Below are 15386 nucleotides of genomic sequence, written 5' to 3' on the forward strand. Positions count from 1 at the left end.
TTTAATTGAATTTTAATAAACGTTTTATTGAGTTTTATTGGGTTTTATGTTAGATTAGGCATTCTCCAATCCAAATAACTAAAAATAGTCCTGGAGCTAAATTTTAGCCCTGATTTTTTTACTATTCATCCAATCGTCTCCAATCCGTTTAGACTAAATTATAGTCCTAAAATATATTTTAAAATTTTGAATATGTTATATATATATATATATATATTTTTTTTTTTATCAAATTCTTACTTATAGCAATTAAAATCATTTTTATGATAACAAAATATTTTTCCAGTTTTACTTTTCAAATTCCATGTGTTGCTTCACAAGCAATGTTGTAGATTTCTTATACGACTTCGAGGCCACGTGATTCGTTTGTAAAATTTCAACATGGATATAAAGCAATTTTTGGCTTGATCGCATCTTATCAAATTTTCAGATATGATTTCGAGGACACGTGTTTCGTCGTGATTCGTTTGTAAAATTTCAAAATGGATATAAAGCAATTTTTGGCTTGATCGCATCTTATCAAATTTTCAGATATGATTTCGAGGCCACGTGTTTTGTCCTGATTTGTTTGTGAAATTTTGAAATGGATATAAAACAATTTTTAGCTTGATTATCAAATTTTCGGATATGATTTTGAGGCCACGTGTTTCGTCCTAATTTGTTTGTGAAATTTTGAAATGGATATAAAGCAATTTTTGGCTTGATCGAATCTTATCAAATTTTTGGATAAGATTTTTGAATGACATGTGTTCCGTCTTCATTGGATTATCAAATTTTGAAGTGGATATAATGTCTACGTGGCACTCGTTATCTTCAGCAAAAAATAACTTTATAAACTGAGTGCTTGAACTAGCATAACTCACAAAATCATCTACTTTTCTCTACTCACCTTGATCAGCTTCATCTTCCAACGGTGACCAATTCACACTTCTTTGTGACGAACTAGCCATTTTCGATAAAGAAAAAATAAACGAGAGCTTAAGAATAGAGAGAAAACGAAAGATTGGGAATAGAGAGATATATGTGAAGAAGTAGAAGGAAGATGTGAAAAATTAGGTTGAGGTGATATGTATTTATAGTGTGAATTTTTTTTCTTTAAAAAAAAAAAAAAAAAAACCAACGGCTAGATGCTTGCAAAACATCTGACCTCAACATGGGCCTCCCCACTTTCTGATCCATTTTTTTAAAGGACTAAAAGGCTATATGAAGGGTTATGTTTAGCCTTTTGAGTTGCATTTTAGCCCTCATTGTTTGCCCTTTAACTCTTATCCTAATGGGTTGGACATGAATTGGGTTAAAGTTTACCCCTTTAGCCCTTTAGACATTTGAGTTGGAGAAGGCCTTAGGGTACACAAATTAATTCATGTTAAATCACTCCATCTCCTAGTAACATAAGTACATAACCTTAAAAAGATTAAAAATTACGACTCATGCCATTGTCTCTCTCTCTCTCTCTCTTCACAATTTATGTCGTACACAAATTAGTGTATCAATTTAAAACTCTATCAATGTAGTAAGAATAAGTAGGGATCGTTCTCAACCGGGGATTAGGGCCTAATTAATTCCTGAAAAATGAAACGTTAGCAAAACAAATTAAAGAATATATATACACAATATTTACGAAAATAAGAAGGGGCTTTAAGATTTTATTTAATTTAACAACTAAGTATTTATATACATGTGTGACACATCAAAACAAAGAATCAAGTAGAATTATATGAATGGAAAGAATTTAGATAGAATTAACTACTATAAACACGTTGGCAAGGTTTCAAACATCAAATCACGAATCAAAAAATATTCAAGCATAGAATTAATCAAGAACAGAGATGAACGCATACAAAGTTCTTTTTACTTCCTTTAATTAAGTTAACTAGATGAACGCACCATAGTTAACCTTATTAATCATGCAATCACTAGTGGTAGCTAATCACTAACAAAAACACTTTCAACACATTAAGAATCATGGAAGTTTGATCAATTCAAGTCAAGAGCACAAGTTAGAACGCTAATCAAGCATGCAAGACTCATTGATTTGTGTGCTTGAATGCAACTTACGCGCAATAAGGGCACGGTCATCAAAGAAGTGGGAAATATTTGGACCCGAAATTATCGTACCACGGGGATTGAAAAGCTAACTACAATCCTTGGTTATGCCGATTACTAAGTCACCAACAATTTAACAAACAAAACCTAAAAATAGCACCAAGCTATTTACATGCCCGGGTAGGAACAACTAAGCCTAAAATGGGTCAAGATAACCACAAATAAATGCGGAATCTCACAACCAAATGGTATGGACAATGAAAGTGGTTTGTGAAATTTGATTTTTTTTTTAATTGCGAAGAAAATAAAAATGACAATTGATAATTAAAATTAAAAATAAAGATAATAGAAACTAATCAAGATATGGAAATTAGGTCACTAGAGTATCCTCCTACCCAAATCTAATGCATAAATATATTCCGACAATGGTCACTCAATTCATAGTGGCATCAAGAACCGTACCCAAGGCTTTTCAAGGCTCATGGGTCAATATATTCCTTAAAGGGTATTCCTACTCCGGATCAAGGGTCGTAGAAACTCAATTGGGACAATATAGAGCCTTGTTAGGGCCTCTAGTTGCACCAAAAGGCGAAGAGTCCTAGAATCAAGGTTCCCAAGCTAGCCAATACGGCAATCGAAATTGGTATTGTAGCTAACCATGTTCTAAACAAGTGTCCTAGCCATAAATTAGAGAAGTGATTAGGTCTCCTAATTTGTTCTAGACATGCTCATCTACACATTCAAGAGTTAATCAAGCTCCTACGCATGCATCTAAGCCAAATATTATAGAACAGAACATATGCCGAACACGAAATTGGAAACCATTAAATCAAAACATATTTATTACATTAAATCCATGCTAGGGCTCAAACCCTAGCTTCCTAAATAGACTACTCACAACCCATCCACAAATTGTACCTACATGTGCTAGAACGAGCATAATTAGCTATAATGAGCCACGCTCATTGTACCACCAAAGGTACCGACTCTCACCAGGGGGATGACCTGCGAAGTCACGGCCAGGCGGGCTACCGCTCGAGCTCCAGATCGCCCCCAGATCACCGCTGCTGACGCGCCGCCACGCGCCGCGTCAAGATAACATCAGAAGCTCCTGACGCTGGGAATCGAAGCACATCAGTCCCACATCGGAAACAAGAAGAAGATCAACCTCTTTCTCACCTATAAAAGGTTCTCTCCTCTCTCCTCATTAATTACGCAATTACTACTCATTTATTGTTATGCTGCGCATATATAGTGACTGACTTAGGCATTGGAGAAGTGAAGACCGCCCAACGCAGTCTCCCTCTGACGCCCTGTCTATCGTGTTGCAGTTAACAGGAGTCACCTAATCCTAGGAGTAGCGGTCCGCCCACGGGACCCGGGTTAAGCAAGGAATCGGCTACCGCCGGACTTGAGCATTAACACAAATCAACAACAATATTCATCAATTAAATAGGTAAAGGTGAAAAAGAGTGAGAAGTAACAAGAACAAGTCACAAATTGCTTTGGAGCAATTATGACAAGCCTTGATTGATGGCTTCCCACTATACCCAATCTCAAATCTTGATGCCTCTTGAAATCCCTTGAGAAATTGATGAGGATTTGATGGAATTTTGGTGAGGTGAATCTTGTTGAGGTGATGGTGGATCTTGATGAAGAGGAAAATAAATCTTAGTGAGGAGGAAAATGGATCTTGGTGAGGAGGAGAATAGATCTTGGTGAGGTGGAGTGGATGTTGGTGAGGAGAAAAAATGGTGTGGAGTGGTGGTTTTTGGTGTGTTGGCGAGTAAGAGAGAGAGAAGGGTAATGGTATATGAAGATGGGGGGAGTGCGGCCTCTAGGTTGAGAGGAAATCGCATAATTGATGGTTGGGTGAGAGTATATGTGGATGGGTTGGCTACTGTTTTTATATGAGAGAGAGGAGTCCTGCCGTTTTTTTTTTTTGACAGACATGAAGGGATAGGGTAGCTGACGTGTCAGCATGTGAGAGGAAGGATGAAAAGGAAAGAAACAGGAAACGGAAAGCCACCGTTGTATAATTATGCAATTAAACATGCTGAAGTCAGCATGACGTCATAACTCTTTTTTTTTTTTTAATTTCCTTTCCATTTCTTTTCTTTTCTTTTCTTCTTGTTGTTCTCTTCTCAATGTACTTCTGCACAAATTATCGGAAGCAATTGGATTTCGCTCCCTTCATTTGCATTAACCACAGTTGACCCGCATTGACAATTTCTTCCTTTTATCGGAAACTTCATTTTGCTCCAATTTTCCACCATTTTTTCTTGATTTCCACAATTCCGCTTATTTCCTACACAATAAATAAAATTGGATTAATTACATTATAATTGACTTGAGGACTAACTAATTTATTGTGTTTTAGATACAATTACATGCATAAAAATGAGTGTAATCACTCATTGTTAATTTACCTAAGTAATTTTAGGTTTTCCACTAAATTTATCAAAGCCTAGAACGCTAGCACCTTAATATGGATTCAATTATATGTTCATCAACCTAAGTATGCATCCAAAGATCAATTAACACATAACAATTGGGATTGAAGCTCGAAATTAACAATCAACTTAACATATTGAAATCGCAAATTTTCAATTTAAAGACCTAAAACATGCTTCATAGTATTCAAAAACTACATATCTAAAATCAATCTTTCATCCACCATAGAAATCGCAAATCATAAAACCAATTAAGAAAACAAAATCGCAAATTCGTAAGAAACCCGAAATTGTTTACAATCCAAAAACCGAAAATAAATTATGGTGTTCATGGTTACACTTTTTGATCTTCAAGAACGCAAGAAGCTTCAAAAAGTGGTGGAATGGATGAGAGCTACGGCAAGGATACTTGAATGGATGAATGGATGCTTCACGGCCTTGAACTTTGGAATTCTTTGAAATTGCCGAAACCTTGGAAGAGAAAAGGAAGTGTTTGTGTATTTGATTCTGAATTTTGTGGTGTGTAGAATGTCTTCACAAACCTCCTTTATATAGTGAACGGCATAGGCTAGAGAATCTAGGTCGAAATCTCCTTGTGACATCATTCAACCAATGAAAATATTCCTTCAGAAGTAGAGAACAAGTCACCTTAGTCTCTTGCCGAATTCACCATGTATCTAGTCCATATTTCGGCCTCCTTGTATGTAGAGTCATAAATCAATACTTATTCCTCTATTTTTTCTCATAAAATCCCAATTAAATTCAAAAATAATCCCATAAAGATATTTGCCGAAATCTTCTTATTATTCCTTTTAATTTCCACCGCAAAAGCAAGTAGAATGGGCCAATGTGTGAGCCCCCGAAAAATTTTGTTTAATTTTTAGAAGGTAATTTTTGCGAATAAGATTTTCGCAAGGTGATTTACTTGAAGAAATTGATTTCGGAGATTGTTTTGGTGTCACGCCACTCCTTGGGCCTTATAATTTAAGGTTGGGCCAAGATTCTTTCATTTGGGCCTAAAAGGTTACTAAAGTTCATTGAAGCTAAAAGATCGTCGAAGCAAATTTGAAAGGAAGACGAATTGAGTTGTAGACTTGTAGTGACGATTTTAATTTTTAATTTTTACGAAATCGAGTTTTAGGCCTAGGAAGTTTCCGATGAAGAACGAATGAAAGAAAAAGCTACGAGACCAAAACCCAGAAGTGATCAACTTGGAGAATTCCGTAATTTGTCGCAGGGGTAAAATCGTCGTTTCACACTCTTTAGTATAAATAGAAAAGGGGAACCATTGAGAAAACCCTAAAATCTCTCTTCTCTCCCTCTCGGCCGCATCCCCTCTCACTCCACGCTCTCTCTCTCTCTCGTCCTCCCACTGACAACGCCAGAAAACCCCCATCTCCGGCCACCACCTCGCAAAACTACCACCACCCATCAATGCTGCACCAAGCTGCGACCCAAACCCACGGCAAATAGAAACCATGCATTGACCTCGACCTCTCTCTTCCACTCTCCTTCTCTCTACCACCACTGGAGACTTCAGCTCCGGCCACCATCTCCTCATACCGCCTCCACCAGTCGACGCACCACCCAAACCCGAGGCTTACCGTCCACATGAATCGCCTCCAGCCTCCGCACCGGTTCCTCAAATCAGCGATGCCACTGCTCGTTGGCTTTCCTTGATTTCCGACCATCAGCTCGCCACACCGCCATCACTTCTCGACTCAGAACTCGCCGGACGTCCAAACCTTGAATCCTTGTTGACTGCCGATGCCGGAGAGCACTGTACACGTCTTATGCCGGAGTCTTAGCTTCTGCTAAGATGGATTTGACTCTTCCGATCGAAATTGAGCTACGTCGCCTCCAAGGATGGAATCAGGGCTTCACGATCTATCAAAGCCCTTGACCCCCAACCTCTAGTTCCGACTAGAGCCACCGCGCGTGCTTCACGAGCCGTCGCAGGAGAGTGGGCCACCGTAGCTCCGCCACTCACGGTCGGGGGATCTTCAGGACTTCTCAGTTAGGTAATTTCGTGATTCTCTTTAGCTGCAGCTTCTAGTTTGAGTAGGGTGAGCCCTAATAACCTATTGTTTAATTTTGGGGTAGGAAGTTCATGGAATCTGCGTTTTGGAGTTTCAGAGAAGGAGGAGAATGCTGGGTCAGTTTCAATTGAAACTGGAAGAGGTAAGGACTATGTGCAGATTCTGTGTGGGATAAGGAATTGGTAAGAAACTCGAGACTTTGTTTTGGATATGGATTGATTGAGAATGAATTATTGATCCTATTTTTGCGTACTAGGGAATCTGAAGGATTAATGGTGGTGAAATGCAGCTTCCACGATTTGGCTATCTAAATTGGAAAAGAACAAGGGTAAGGGTCTTGGTACTTCTGCTGTGAATTATTGGTACATGGTGAGGTTGTGGCCTTGTGGATTACTTGAGATGAAATTGATTGAATGTATGGACAGAGTTTATTTTCTCAATTAAGATGATGTATTTGGTTTTGGAAATGTCCTTTTGCTGATGGGCTTAATTTGGTGGTAATTGAGAATTAAAACTCGATGTGTTGAATGAGGCCAAAGGGACTAAGTAACCACAATTGTTTGAGAAATTGATTATGAAAAGTGGTGGATTTTATTTGATTGAGCTAAATTAGGATATTGGATTAACCTTCTTGAAATAAGGTTTAAAATCGGAGTATTCTAGTGTTGCCATATCCCGAAGTTATCGTAAGAATGTAATAATTCGGGAATGGTAATTACTATTTATTTGCTAGTATTTAATGATTAAGTAAAATGAGGTCAAACCGGTTGACTGGAATTTTAACATGGAAAGAAGTGTGATCACCATCTATCGAATGAGTTTACTATGTTAAGTGAATTGTTCGGTAATGGAAATTGTGATTTGTTTTCCTAAAGTAAAAAGGTTAAAGAAATGAAGGTGAAAGTGCTAAGTATAATCCTAAATGATTCAAATGCTATATCATTTGGATTTGGATTGTTTGGGAATGGATAATAGAATTTATCAACTAAAGGAAAATCATACAAACACAAGTTCTAGATCATTGTTCGATTAAAGGATAATCCGATGGACTATAAGGAAACTAAGTAAATGCTTTGGTTGCTCGGTTAGTTGAGTTATAATTAAGTTAAGTTACTTATTGGTTTAATTTTATTATAAAGGACTTGAGCATGTGCACATGGAATTGGACGAAGTATCCAAAGTCGGAAACGAAGCTAAGTTTGGGCGAACACTCCATATCCAGGTAGGGTGAGTTGTCCCTTCCTTGTTAGAGGATTTTCTATATGTGGAATGTTATAGTATGATATAGTATGTTGCCTGCAAGTACGTTTTTGGTTGTTCATTAGTCGATGCCTCGTGATACATGTGTTTTCAGAACTGATAATTGCTAATTGCGAAAACCGAGGCTAGACTTGCATGTTGAGATACTGTACCCTTGTATGTTTATACTTGTGACCTGAAAGTGGATGGGACCTAGACGCGTATATTCCTAGGGATCCCACGGTGTCGATAACCGTGAACCTCTGGAGGGGGCTGTGCTCCTATGTTTGTCGAGGAAAGGTAAGTACAGACAGTGAACCAGTCATAGGAGACTCAGAGCCAGGAAATGGACACTTTCGCAACTTGTAGTCACGGGGACTCCAGAGTAGTTGGCCGGTTCTCGAAGGATGACGAACCAGGTCGGTCACCTATTTGTTTTATTCTAGCCGGCAGGTAAGTATCTCGAAGCTCCAAGTTGTGTGAAACATATGGCATATGTTTTATAAAAGAGAAAAATGTTTGTGGTTGCCTATTTTAAATTGTATTTTCGATACATGTGCACAATATTATGTAGTAGATATTTTCAAGTATATTATCTTTCAAACCTAGCATGGTTGGGTCGTCCCCTACTGGGCATGCGAGGACGAAAGCTCACCCCTACAATAGTGTGCAGGTTTCGAGGATGTGGTCGGGGAGCATATAGAGGAGGCACATGCCTGGCTTGGCTTATTCTTCTTTGAATGGTTTTGGTCCTTTATCGGATTTTGAAGTAACTTGTTTATTTAACTTCTCACTAATTTATTTGTTTATTTATTTCCTACTCGTTTACAAAAATTCTGGGAGACCCGTAACCCTAGGGCGCGTCTCCCATGCTTGTAATTACTTAGTGATTTGTTTTGTTTTCCAAATTGGGCTCCGATTGTAAGTCCAAAACTTTTAGCCCAGTTCAAATTCCGCTTTTGAAAATGTGTTGTTTGGTTGCTAGAACGACTTGTCCAAGAAAGTGTTTTGTAAACCAACAGTTTGAACCCAAAAGGCCTTGCGATTTCGGGTTGATGAGTTATCGGGATGTTATTCGTGACATGTCGGTTTCTCATTGGCTCGGGGTCGCGGCGCTGTGGGACCCCCCTCGCGGGTTACCACACAATGACTCCTCCAAAACGTCAAGAAGGATCTAGAGACTCATGTGCAAGTCACATACTTCAAACTTCAGGTCAAACTCTCCCAAAATGGGCCAATTCGAAACTATTCTTTAACATTGCCGAAATTCTTCTTTATTCTAGAACAATCTTGAACTATCTTGAGTCATCTTCAAGACACAGCATCTCCTAGCAGCATCAGAACTCCTAGTGTCTTCAGGTTTCCTAGTCCAATTGGGACTCTGTCATTTCTTCATTTCAAATCATCATTTTTCCGAGCTCACTCCTAGTTGCATTAGGATTCCTACTTCAATTGGGATTCCTTCTCCTTGTAGAACTTGGAAAACTTCATTTCTCCATTTCTGATCATTTCTGCGCAAATAACTCCTTGCCTTCCATTCTAGACTCAAAACTACCTAAAAACATAAAACAAGTTAGAAATGATATTGCTAAGAGAATAACTAAGCAAAATGTAGAGAGAAATGTACTAAAAATGTAGTAGAAATTAGTCTCAACAATTTACACCTAATCTCTTGGCTTCGTTTTTTCTTCTGCGGCGCCGTAACAGTGACTTGGCCCCTCGGCGGTGCTCATCGTCCCCTGGCCCGATCCCTATGGCAAGCTCTAGTTCACCGCCGATGCTATCCCCCTCTCCACTAAGATCGGGATGTGGGTAAAGAATTAAGATTGCTACTCCCAACCAATGCTTCACTCATTTCCACATGTAGATAACTATTAATCTCATCAAAAGCAGCTTTCTCACTTTCTTTGCCAAATCGGAAGACGACACTACCGTTAAAGAACTCTGTCACAATGCAAATCAAAACAAAGACAAATCTCTATCGATCAATTCATAATCTGTTTGTTTCCTGATAAAATTATACTCACTAATATTGGAAATGAGATCGAATTGTGAGGATGATGATGATGACGACGACGATGATGAATGAGGAAGCGTCATCGTTGGCCTAGGCTTTGGAAATCTAAGAGAAGTCCAAGTTCTGAACTTGTTATGTAGAAAAGGTCTAGAGGTTGAAGATGGAATGTGAGAGGGGAGCAAGGAGGAAGACAAGGTGAAGCAGCGAGTTTTGATAAGAATGTGAGTTTGTTTTCTCATAAAATTAATTTATTTTATCTTCTCTTAATTATCTAAGGGCTTCATTCTTTCTCCAGTCAGTATGTAATCTCCTTTTCTCTTCTCCCGAACTGAGTTTGTCTTCCCTTAGTTCTCTAAGTTCTCCCTCCATTTTCTTTATCTCTGTCTCTAACCTCCTTTTCTCTTCTTCCAAATTTGTTCCCACCATCTCTTTCTCTTTAACACTCTCATCTTTCTATTTAACACACTCATCTTCAGCAAGGTCCTCTGATTCTGAATCATCCTTTTTGTCTGCTTGAATGAAAAATTAATAATATATCAGTAACTTTAACTATGACACGCAATGTGACATGTAGTGTGACATGAACTATCACTTCAAATTACACAATATGAATTCACTGTTCATGACACAGTTTGTTGGTTCGTGCCACAGTCTACTATTTCATGTCATAGTGCATGTCACAGTAGGTTGCTGACCATGTCACTTTTCGAAGCCCCATGTGTCAACTTCATTAAAGAAAGCAAAACTTTCATTCTATGATCGATTATATGAAACAAGGCAAGTGCTTGGGCATGAATTCTATGATTGAACTAGAAGTGAAAGACTTGGCTCATAATCTATGTGGGATTGGTTCGTTTTGAATTTGAAGAATAGACACAAATGAATCAAACTATGGAGTTTCGGTCTCCCATGGACACCAAAGGCCACAATACCTACACCGCCTCCATCAATTCCGGTTGTTATGTCTTTCCAACATCCACTCTAGACTATTCTAAAGACGTCGCTACTAGTATGACTCCCAAGGCCTCTTTGACATTCTTACAGAGAGCTGGAGGGAGGATGAGAGTGTACAAGGAGAAGACGAAGTTAAGGCTTCAATTGCAAAGCTTTTTATTAATAAAGCGCAAAACGAAAACAAATAAGAAATTAGGTGGAGTTATCTAACATAAATTTTAAAAATATATGGACTAATTTAGGATCTCACATAACTTTAAGCTAATTTAATATTTAGTTAGTCATAATGGAGTTTTTCTTATCATTTATCCTTTTACTGGAGGTCAATAAAAAGACAAAAACATCTTATTTTGCCCATTTAGGTGGATCAATAAAAAAAAATTATTTTTTGTCTTTTGGAGTGAATAACCATTTATTTTTAACATAAATGATTAATTTTAGTTTACCCCCTTGAGGTGTGGGAGTGTCATCATTTCACTCCTCAAACTCTCAATTTCACTTTTTTACCCCCTGAACTTTCCAATTTTTGTCTTCTGTGTCCAATTTCTATGATTCCGTCCAAATTAGACGTTAAGTCTGACTATTTGACCCACTTTGAGGCTAAAATGGTCATTTCAAGGAAAAAAAAAAAACTCAAAACAAAAACTAAAAAAACCTTTTTCCTTCACTTTCGGTTTCTCTCTCATCTCTCTCTCTCTCTCTCTCTCTCTCTCTCTCTCTCTTTCATATCTGCAACTCCAAATCTATCTCTCTCTCTCAAAGATCTGCATCTCCAAATCTATCTCTCTCTCTCTCTCGACACCTCCCTCACGCGCCTCGCCCCCGCCAACTCCTCCGACTCCTCCCCTTCCTTCGAGTCCACCTCTGCCTTCCTCTCCTGCTTCCCCATCTCCAAGTCCTCCGTCAACTCCCAAGTGGACTCACCGATCCCACTCACCTCAAACCCTTCCTCGACCAAATCTCTGCCTCCATCTCCGACCTCGAGAAGCTAGTCGCCGAGAACTCCTACTCCCCTTGTACAAAGTCCGATCGTCGCTGAAAACGTACGACCCACAGAAGCTGAATAAGATAGCGGTGGCGGCTTACGACTACGAGAACGACCCAAGATGGGCCGACTACTGGGCCAATATCCTCATCCCTCCTCACATGACCTCTAGCCCCGACGCCGACGAGCTGGACAAGTTGGAGTGCCAAGTCACCGAAATAGCAGTGAAGATTCAAGAGTACCGAGCCACTGTACCAGAGCAGCTCAAGAACATGCTGCCTTCCATTATCGAAGCTTAGAGACCCGTTTCGGCTTATGGGTCGGAGCCTGGGACGTCCGGGGATTCGAATTCGGGTAAAGGTCTTTGCTTTTTGGGTTGTTAAGTTATGAGCACTGTGGGTTCTTAGATCTTTGTTGTTTCGTACATTTCTGTGAGTGAGTTTGGATTTGGAATTGGAAATTTGGGTTTTGTTCTTGATATGTGTATTTGGGGGTTTAGAAATTTCAGAATTGGAATTGGGTGTCTTTGTTTGCGTGTATTGTGTTATGAAAGTGAAAGACATTATTTCTGGTTAGTTATTAAGTGAGGAAAATTGTGGACAGATGAGGTTCTTGGCCGCGGAGGAGGAAGAAGGAGGGGGGAGAGAGAGAGAGAGAGAGAGAGAGAAACCCCCGAAAGTGAACGAGAGAGGGTTTTTTGTTTTGGTTTTTTTTTTGGCTTGAAATGACCATTTTAGCCCTCAAAGTGGGCCCCATTATCAGACTTAACTTTCAATTTGGACGGAAAATGAGACATTGGGCACGGAAGACAAAAATTGGAAAGTTCAGGGGGTAAAAAAGTGAAATTGAGAGTTTGGGGGGTGAAATGATGACACCCCCAAACCCTAACATAAACTTCAGTCATATTAACAAGGTGAAAGTTTCTGTTGGAATTTAGAGGTATGATAGCACTTGTTGGAGGTTGATGGAATAGGAATTGCAGAAGCTTTTTTTGTGAGAATGGAAACTAGAAACTAGAATTAAAACATAAGAACAAAGATGGAGATCCTAACAAGACTACAATACATTTGTAGGAAAACACTTGGACACTTTTCTATTGATGCATGACTATTTTATTTATTCAATAACATGATTACAAGAAGTTTATATAGGCAGCTTAAGAATATTCAAGAGCCTAACTTTCCATCTTCTAATAACATAGTCATTAAACAGACAACCTTCTAGCTACCTATTGAAAGCTAAAAGGTCATAACTGTAAGTATTTTTGGCAAGCTCCCATTCAGCACAAATCGTCCTAAGTCTTTTAGGAGATTGCAGGACCAAAGGCTTAGGAGAACTCTTCTCTTTTGCTTCCTGGGTTGCTCTAGGAGATTGAAGATCAAGCAAAGACGTTGTAGTAGCTGACATGAATATGGTGTATTCAAGGCAGCGTAAATCAAGGGATTGAAGAACTCACTAATCTCAATCTAAGGTAGTCTGCATTTCATATCATATTGCATGCATTAAATTGTGGATTTAAATTGTTGGAAATCTTATCGGAATTTTAGGAAAGAGTTTTCAAATATCTTATGTGCTCTTCATTAAAGTCATTTAAAGTGCATATCAGATAATTATCTTTTGATATAGCAATCGCATGATGTTAGTTAGGATTGATTGAGTCTCACGATGTGTTTGAAAAACCTTTCCTTGTTTATCTCAATATGTGATTAATGTGATCGGATTGAGGGGGAGTCTTTTCTTCTATAAAAGGGTTTCAAATAGCATTTCCAAAGTTAGAGTTTTTGGTTGAGAAATTTCTTAGTGTTGCATAGTCTGCATAAACTGGTTTTACTAAAACTCTCTTTGGTATTTTTGTTTGTGCTCATTACTTGTTCACTGCAGTCTTCACTTGCATAGTGCTTGAGATCAGTGAGGCTTCGAGACAAGGTCGAATCAGGAGGTGTGTTTAGTTTCTTCTATCAACAAAGATCTATTCAAGCTTTGTGTAGAATAGGTTATTCAGTTGTAAACAAGTTAGCATTGTTGCTAGTTAATGTGGTTGGTGTTGAATACCACTACTTGTAAATTGTGATCATCTGGTTTCATATTGGATTTGATTCTCATGTAGACTACGTTATAAGTCTTGTAGTGAAATTTCCTTAATGGTGAGGTTTACACTGTGTGAACAAATACTTGTGTCCAATTGTGTTTGTGTGTTTGTCATTATAAGACTGCATCTGTTGATCAATCCTTAACTATTGTTCCATCTAGTGTTTTCAATAACAGTAGTAAGTAGTAACCGATTATTTTTGCAACTCAAAAGACATAATTGATACAAACTTATTCTTAGAAAACCAAGGGTGCAAATTTGGTTTAATGCTTCATCAATACCTCCTGTAAACCAAATTTGCTTTTGCCTCCCTTAAGATAGGTATCTTAATCTTCCATGTTTCCATCCTAAAAAATGATAGTTTCTAGTGCAGGAGCATATGCAAATTACTCAATAGAAAGATCATTAACAACAATTTCCAGGGCTTCAATCTTCGCCAAAATAGTCTCTCTCTCAGCCTTGAGATCCTCAACCTTCTCCTTGAGAAACATCATCTCTTCATAGTTGTAGTCAACCATTTGAATTTTCTTCTCTTAAGTTAGACACTGCAACCCCACGTAGTCTGCATCATCTTTAGTAGTTTTCTTAGTATGCTTCCATGATCCCTCAAAGACTGAAAATGTGTCGCTGCTAGTGGTTATGGTGCGCTTAAACTTAGTCGCATGAGATGGTCCATCCACGCTCATCATGAAAACATGATCAAGAATATCTAGCTTCTTACATAAGCGTCTTAAAACACCTTTTTCAATGAAACAACAATTGAGCGAGCCATTGAGGTCTCTATCTTTGTTCTTATGTTTTAATTATAGTTTCTAGTTTCCATCCTCACATAAAAAGCTTATGCAATTCCTATTCCATCAACTTCCAACAAATGGTATCAGAGCTCTAAATTCTAACAAGTGGTATCAGAGCTTCGAACAGTTTCATCTGTAACTTATCTCACAATAAGGGACAAAATGTCATTATTTAAGTATCATCGATTTGACTTTTAATCAGAAATAAACATATATAGAATATGAATGCAGTTTTTCAAAAATGTGAACTCAAAGTCTGTTGCTTCCTACAATGTTCATAAAAATAGGCTAACACCCAAGTGCCCCACCTAAAAGATAAGCACAAAATCAAATCCATCCACGAGTAAAGGCAGTGGAGAAAGCCAAATGGTCTAAAGAATGCAGTGGAGAAAGCTAAATCGCCTAAAAAACGTTGGCACGTGAACCTAGATGTAACAACCTCTTTTGTTCTTAAATAATATTCGATTCAATTTCAATGGTTGGAATTAAAGACATTTTTTCACTAAAGTTTTATTTATTTATTTATTTATTACTTCTGTTACTACTTCTTTTCACACAATTCGATTCAGAAAAAAGTAAAAAAAAAGATTTTTTTTTTTTAAATTATATAAAATACACATTCACTATTCTTCACTTCTTGAACCACTTATAAATTCTATAAATACACAACATATTTTGTAAATTTATTAATATTATCATATTTTAACTTTAAATAGTGTATTATCAACATAATTGCCTTTGATTGCTGTATTAACAAATTAAAGGCAACT

General features: G+C 37.9%; 1 long non-coding RNA gene across 3 annotated transcripts; it reads left to right on the forward strand.

Annotated features, from left to right (window-relative positions):
• The first annotated feature begins 5788 nt into the window (after positions 1 to 5788).
• On the forward strand, positions 5789 to 8764 carry LOC112173762. Of its 3 annotated transcripts, none has more exons than XR_005801937.1 (5): positions 5789 to 6520; positions 6607 to 6720; positions 6795 to 6866; positions 7678 to 7760; positions 7995 to 8764. It is a non-coding gene; the product is annotated as an uncharacterized LOC112173762 (long non-coding RNA). The 3 variants fall into 3 exon arrangements; XR_005801935.1 differs by having other exon boundaries at positions 5790 to 6520; positions 6603 to 6720; XR_005801936.1 differs by having other exon boundaries at positions 5790 to 6520; positions 6603 to 6680.
• Positions 8765 to 15386: the final 6622 nt, after the last annotated feature.

This window comes from Rosa chinensis, chromosome 6 (genome assembly GCF_002994745.2).
Source record: "Rosa chinensis cultivar Old Blush chromosome 6, RchiOBHm-V2, whole genome shotgun sequence".
Classification (NCBI taxonomy): domain Eukaryota; kingdom Viridiplantae; phylum Streptophyta; class Magnoliopsida; order Rosales; family Rosaceae; genus Rosa; species Rosa chinensis.